The sequence below is a fragment of the Rattus rattus genome, chromosome 6 (genome assembly GCF_011064425.1).
Source record: "Rattus rattus isolate New Zealand chromosome 6, Rrattus_CSIRO_v1, whole genome shotgun sequence".
Taxonomy (NCBI): domain Eukaryota; kingdom Metazoa; phylum Chordata; class Mammalia; order Rodentia; family Muridae; genus Rattus; species Rattus rattus.
Window position 1 is genome coordinate 70,556,144 of NC_046159.1, and position 7,081 is coordinate 70,563,224.

Genomic DNA, 7,081 nt, shown 5'->3' on the forward strand with positions numbered 1-7,081 from the left:
TCCCAGGAGTTCCTCTGTCCACAGGGCAACTGGACAATTGACACACAGTCTGAAGAACCCCCAGGCTGTTCTGAGGAATGCAGGACAACTGATCCAAAAGTCTGAAAGCCTCCCTGGAGCATGGCTGCCCACAAGGAAACAGAAACCACAGTCCACGTATGCCCTCCGCAGCCCCCAAGAACAGCTTCTTAGAAGACAACAGTGTGACTGATCTTCTAAGGCCCAACAGTCCTAAGGCCTCCAAGGAGATCTACTGCAGCCATAGCAACAAATCAGCAGCTTCTTTGCCCCTCTGAATAACCTCCAGTTGGAAGGCCACACAGAAATTCTGCCAAAGTTAGGGCCACAGGCCTACTATAAGAGACCTGTTGCAAACCAGGGGCAAAAAAAGACAGACTCCAGATAGAGCCACCCAGACTAGCAAACACCAGGGATAACCAGATGGAGCGAGGCAAGCGCAAGATGATAAGCACGAGAAGCCAATATATGTGGGCATCATCAGACCCCAGTTCTCTCACCACAACAAGCACTGAATACACTATCACACCTAAAAATCAAGAAGATGACCTAAAATCCTATTTCATGAAGATAATAGAGTCCTTCGAGGAGGATATAAATAATTCAATAAAAGAAATAAAGGAAAACACAGGTAAATAGAAAGAAGCCCTTAAAGAAGAAACAAATAAATCCCTTAAAGAAATGCAAACAGTTGAAGCAATTACATAAAGCAGTCCAAGACCTAAAAGTAGAAGTAGAAACAATAAAGAAAACACAAATGGAGGCAAACCAGGAAATAGAAAAACTATGAAAGAGGTCAGGAATTACAGATGTAAGTATCACTAACAGAATACAAAAGGTGGAATAGAGAATCTAAGATATAGAAGATATGGTAGAACAGATTGCCAAAACAGTCAAAAAATTCAAAACATTAAGAACTCTTAACCTAAAACATCCAGGGAATTCAGGACACAATGAAAAAACCAAGTCTGCGAATAATTGGAATAGAAGATTCCCAGCTCAAAGGACCTCAAATAGTCTTCAACAAAATCCTAGAAGGTAACTTCCCCAAACTAAAGAAAAAATAGCCATAATGATACAAGGAGCCTACAGAACACCAAAAAAATGGGACCAGAAAAGAAAATCCCCTCATCACATAATAGTCAAAACACCAAGTGCACAGAACAAAAAAAGAATATTGAAACCTGTAAGAGAAAAGGGTCAACAAATATACAAAGGCAGACCTATCAGAATTACACCAGACTTCTCAACAAAGACTATTAAATCCAGAATAGCCTGGTCAGAGGTCATGCAGACTCTAAGAGAACACAAATGCCAGCCCAGGCTACTATACCCAGCAAAACTCTCAATAAACATGGATACATGGATGGAGAAACAAAATATTCTAGTACACAACCAAATTAAAAGATCAAATCCAGCCTTACAAAAGATCCTAGAAGAAAACTCCAATACATGGAAAATACCTATACCAAACAAACAAACAAACAAACAAACAAAAAACACCACAAGATATTAAGTGTCTCACAACAAAATCAAAAGGAGAAAACTCCAAGCATATAAAGTTACCTCCAAGACAAATAAAAAAACCAACAGTCATCTGTCTTTAATATCTCTCAATATTAGTGGACTCAACTCATCTATAAAGATATAAGATAACAAATTGGATAAGCAAACAAGATCCAGTATTTTGCTGCATACAAGAAACATACTTCATTAACAAAGACCAACACTATCTCAGAGTAAAAGGATGGAAAAACATCTACCAAACAAATGGTCTCAAGAAAAAAGCTGGAGTTGCCATCCTTAATATCTAATAAAATAGACTTTCCACCCAAAGTTATCAAGCATGATGAAGAAGGACACTTCATATTAATGAAAGGGAAGATCCACCAAGAGAAAGTTTCAATTCTGAAATCTAAGCCCCAAATGCAAGGCGCCCACATATATAAAAGAAACTTTAGTAAGTCTCAAAACACACATTGAAGAACAAACAATAGTGGGATACTTCAACACCCTACTCTCACCAATGGACATGTCATTAAAACAGAAACTAAACAAAGACACAGGGAAACTAATAGATGTTATGAACCAAATAGATTTTAAAAGATATCTACAAAATATTTCACCCTAAAAGAAAAGAATATACCTTCTTTACGGCGCCTCATGGTGCTTCTCCAAAATCTACCATACAATTGGTAACAAAACAACCCTCAGCCAGTACACGAAGATTGAGATAATCCTATGTACCCTAACAGACTCTCAAGAACAGCCAAAGCTGCAGAAAAACACATGTACATGTGGAAACTGAACAACTCTCTACTCAATAATAATTTGGTCAAGGATGAAATAAAAAAAAATTAAATACTTGCTGGAATTTAATGAAGAATTTGACACATCATACCCAAACCTATAGGACACAATGAAAGCAGTGCTAAGAGGAAAATTCATAGCAATAAGTGCACTGGTAAAGACACTGGAGAGATCTTACACTATCAACTTAACAGCACACCTGAGAGCTCTAGAACAAAAAAGAAGAAAACTCACCCACAAGGAACAGAGGACAGGAAATAATCAAAATCAGGGCTGAAATCAACCAAATAGAAACGAAGAAAACAATACAATCAGCAAAATCAAAAGCTGGTTTCTTGAGACAAACAACAAGATAGATTAAACCCCTAGCCAAACTAAATAAAGGGCCCAGAGGCAGTGTCCAAATTAACAAAGTCAGAAATGAAAAGTGAAACATAACAACAAAAACAGAGGAAATTCAAAACATCATCAGATCCTACTACAAAGAACTATACTCAACAAAACTGAAAATCTAGATAAAATGGATAGTTTTCTAGACAGATACCACACACCAAAGTAAATCAAGAGCAGGTAAATTTGCGAATCAGACCCCATATCCCATAAGGAAATAGAGGAAGTCATGAAAAACCTCCCAACCAAAAAACGATGGATTTTTCCAGGGCCAGATGGATTTAGTTCAGAATTCTACCAGATCTTCAAAGAAGTCTTGATACCTATATGCCTCAATCTATTCTATAAATAGAAACAGAAGGAACACTTCATTCTATGAAACCACAATTACTCTGTCACCTAAACCACAAAAGAATCCTACCAAAAAATCAAACCTTCAGACCAATCTCGCTAATGAATATTGACTCAAAAATACTCAATAAAGTTCTTGCAAACTGAATCCAAACCACAGCAAAACCATCATTCACCATGATCAAGTAGGTTTCATGCCAGGGATGCAAGGTTGGTTCAATATACAAAAATCCATCAACATAATCCACCATATAACAAATTCAAAGAAAAAAAATGACATGATCATCTCCTCAGGTGCAGATGTTGTATTTGACAAAAGAAAACACTACTTCATGTTAAAATATTGAAGATATCAAGAATTCAAGGCCTATACCTAAACACAGTAAAAGCAATTTACTGCAAACCAACAACCAATATAAAATTAAATGGAGAGATACTTGAAGCAACCCCACTGAAATCTGGGACAAGACAAGGATGCCCACTCTCCCTATTCAATATAATATTTGCAATGCTAGCTACACCAATAACACAACAGAGACCAAGGTGATATAAATTGCCAAAGAAGAATTAAAGGCATCACTATTTGCAAATGATATGATAGTATACAGAAGTGACCCAAAAATTCTATGAGAGAACTTATCAAGCTGATAAATAACTTCAGCAATGTGGCTGGATATAAAATTAACTCAAATAAATCAATAGCCTTCCTTTATATGAATGATAAACAAGGCGAGAAAGAAATTAAGGAAACAATTCCCTCTCAAGAGTACAGACAATGTAAAATATTTTGGGGTAACTCTAACCAAACAGTGAAAGACATTCATGATAAGAACTTCAAGTCTCTCAAGAAAGAAATCGAAGATCTCGGAAAATGGAGGTATCTCCAATGGTCATGGAGTGGCAGAACTAAAATAGTAAAAATGGTCATCTTACCAAAGACAATCTACAGATTAAATGCAATCCCCATCAAAATCCCAACGCAATTCTTCAAGACATGGAAAGAGCAATTCTCAAATTCATCTGGAAAGGCAAAAAGCCCAGAATAGCAAAAAGAATGGCTGTGGAATCACTATCCCTGACCTTAAGCTCTACAATAGAACAATAGTGATAAAAACTGCATGGTATTGGTACAGAGACAGACAGGTTGATCAATGGAATAGAATTGAAGATTCAGAAATAAAGCCACACACTTATGCACTCTTGATCTTTGACAAAGAATCCAAAAATATGCAATGGAAAAAAGAAAGCATCAAAAATCATTGCTGTTCTCACTGGATGTCTGTATGTAGAAAAATGAAAATAGATCCATATTTATCACCATTCACAATACTCAAGTCCAAATGGATCAAGGACCTCAGCATAAAACCAGATGCACTCTATCTAATAGAAGAGAACATGGGAAAGAGCCTTGGACTCATTCGCCCAGGTGGAAATTTCCTAAACAGTCCTCCAATGGCTCAGTTCTAAGATCAAAAAAAGATAAATGGGACCTCATGAAACTGGAAAGGTTTTGTAGGGCAAAGGACATACTCAATTAAACAAATAGGCCTCCTACAGATTGGGGACAAACACTTTCCTAACACCACAGCTGATAGATGATTAATATCCAAAATATAAAGAATTCAAGAAGCTTACCACTTAAAAAACCAAACAACCCAATCAAAAAATAGGGTGTAGAACTAAATGGAGAATTCAGAACAGAGGAATTTCCGATGGTTGAGAATCACATAAAGAAATGTTAGTGATCAGAGAAATGCAAATTGAAATGACCCTGAGATTCCACCTTACACCAATCAGAATGGCTAAGATCAAAAACTCAGGTGACAACATATGTTGTCAAGGATGTGGAGACATAGAAACACTTCTCCATTGTTGGTGTGATTGCAAATTGGTACAACCAGTCTGGAAAACAATTTGCAGGTTTCTCAGAAAATTGGCAATAGACCTACCTAGAAATGCAGGATTACCACTCTTAGAAATATACCCCAATGATGCCCCACTGTGCCACAGGGGCACGTGTTCCACTATGTTCTTAGTGGCCTTATTTGTGATAGCCAGAAGTGGAAACAACCCAGATGTCCCATGGCAGAAGAATAGATACTGAAAATGTGGTTCATTTACACAATGGAATACTACTCAGCTATTAAGAATAAGGACATCCTGAGTTTTGAAGGCAAATGCATGGAACTAAAAAATGCCAATCTGAGTGGGGTAACTCAGACCCAAAAAGACAGGCATGGTAAGTTCTGAGTTGACATTAGCCAAAAAAAAAAAAAAAAAAAAGTACAGCATACAAGATAGAGTATATACAGAACTCAAAAAGATCAACAAGCTGAAGGGCCCAAGTGAGGATGCCTCAGTTCCACTTCCACTTGCGAGAGAGAAGAAAGCAATGGCAAGAGGGGGCCGGGGAGGGACAGAGGAGGATAAGAGGATGGGGAGAGCGGGAGAGGGGTACCTGATCTGGTATTGGGTAGGAGGAAAAGACTGAAGCCCTGAAGGCCAGCAGAAAGAACAGAAACTGGCGACCTCGGGAGGAAGAAGACTCAGAAGCCCCTGTAGAATGTTCCTGAGATCTAGAAAGTGAGAGACTCTCAGGACTCAAAGGGAAGGGGCAGTAGATGAAATACCCTACAGTTGGGAGAGGGAGCTTATTAAATCCACCTCTGGTAGAAAGACAGGGCATCAAGTGAGGTTTGGGATTGTTATCCTACAGCCAATGCTCTGACCCTTAATTCTTCCTGTCCGAAAGAAATGCAGGGATGGAAGAGGAGAAAAGCCTGAGAGGAAAAGGTCTAGTGACAGGCACAAACTGGGTTCCAGCTCAAGGGGAAGCCCAAGAACTGACACCGTTACTGAAGCTATGGGGCATTCACCAAAAAAGGACCTACCATGACTGCTCTCCAAAAGACCCAACAAGCAGCTGAAAGAGTCAGACGCAGATATGTGAACCCAACCAAAAAACAGAAGCTGCCGAACCTTTTGGTTGAATTATGGACAAGCTGGATGAAGCTAAGGAGGAGGGCAACCTTGTAGGAGGGCCAGCATCTCAATTAACCTGGACCCCTGAGATCTCTATAACGCTGGATCACCAACCAGACAGCATACACCAGCTATGAAGAATCCTCCAACATATATACAGTAGAGGACTCCCAGGTCTGGGTTCAGTCAGAGAAGATGCACTTAACCCTCAAGAGATTGGAGGCTCCAAGAAGTTTATGGGTCTGATGGGGTGGATGGGGTGGTGACATCCTTGTGGAGAGTTGGAGGGTTGGGAGAGGTGGGGAGGGAGGATATATGGCATGTGGAAACCTTGGTGAGTGGACTAGAAGGGGAAAAAATTCCGGAGTGTAAAAATAAATAAATAAATAAATACATACATACATACATACATAAATAGTTTACCTTATAAGGTTGATTGAAAGATTAAAGTTGTAAAAATATGTAGTGTGACTATTTGTGTAAAGTTAAGGAACATGCAAAATCCAACTATGTTTTGGAGATTTTGCTCCTATAAAGTGAGGAAATCAATATATTTAAAATTTTACATAGTTTTAATTTTAAGATATCATAAACATTTGTTAGCAAAATCTATAGACGTAAAATACTAGCAACTTAGGCAAATATTTTTTTAAAAAAAATTAAAAACAAAACAAACAAAAAGACAGAATAAAAATGCAGCATTTAATCCTGAAATTTAACCTAACCAGATATTTTTGAAAATTTTGATAAAGCCTCCCGTACTTAGTACATAAGCATGTCATGTCTCTGAAAGGCATTCCCTTGTCTCCAGGTATTGAACACCTGCAAGGGAGATTCTAGTATCTTTTCATCCTTTAGAATTTTTCTCTGTGATCTTATGAAACAGAAATACTTCTAAAGATCAAATATTAAACTAATCCTCCCAGATTCAGAGTCACTTATCAAAGCTACTCTTTTAAGGCAGGACAGTTAAACGTCAAACACTACCTAGGAATTGAATGTTAGATTTTGGGATAAGACAGCTGTAGCC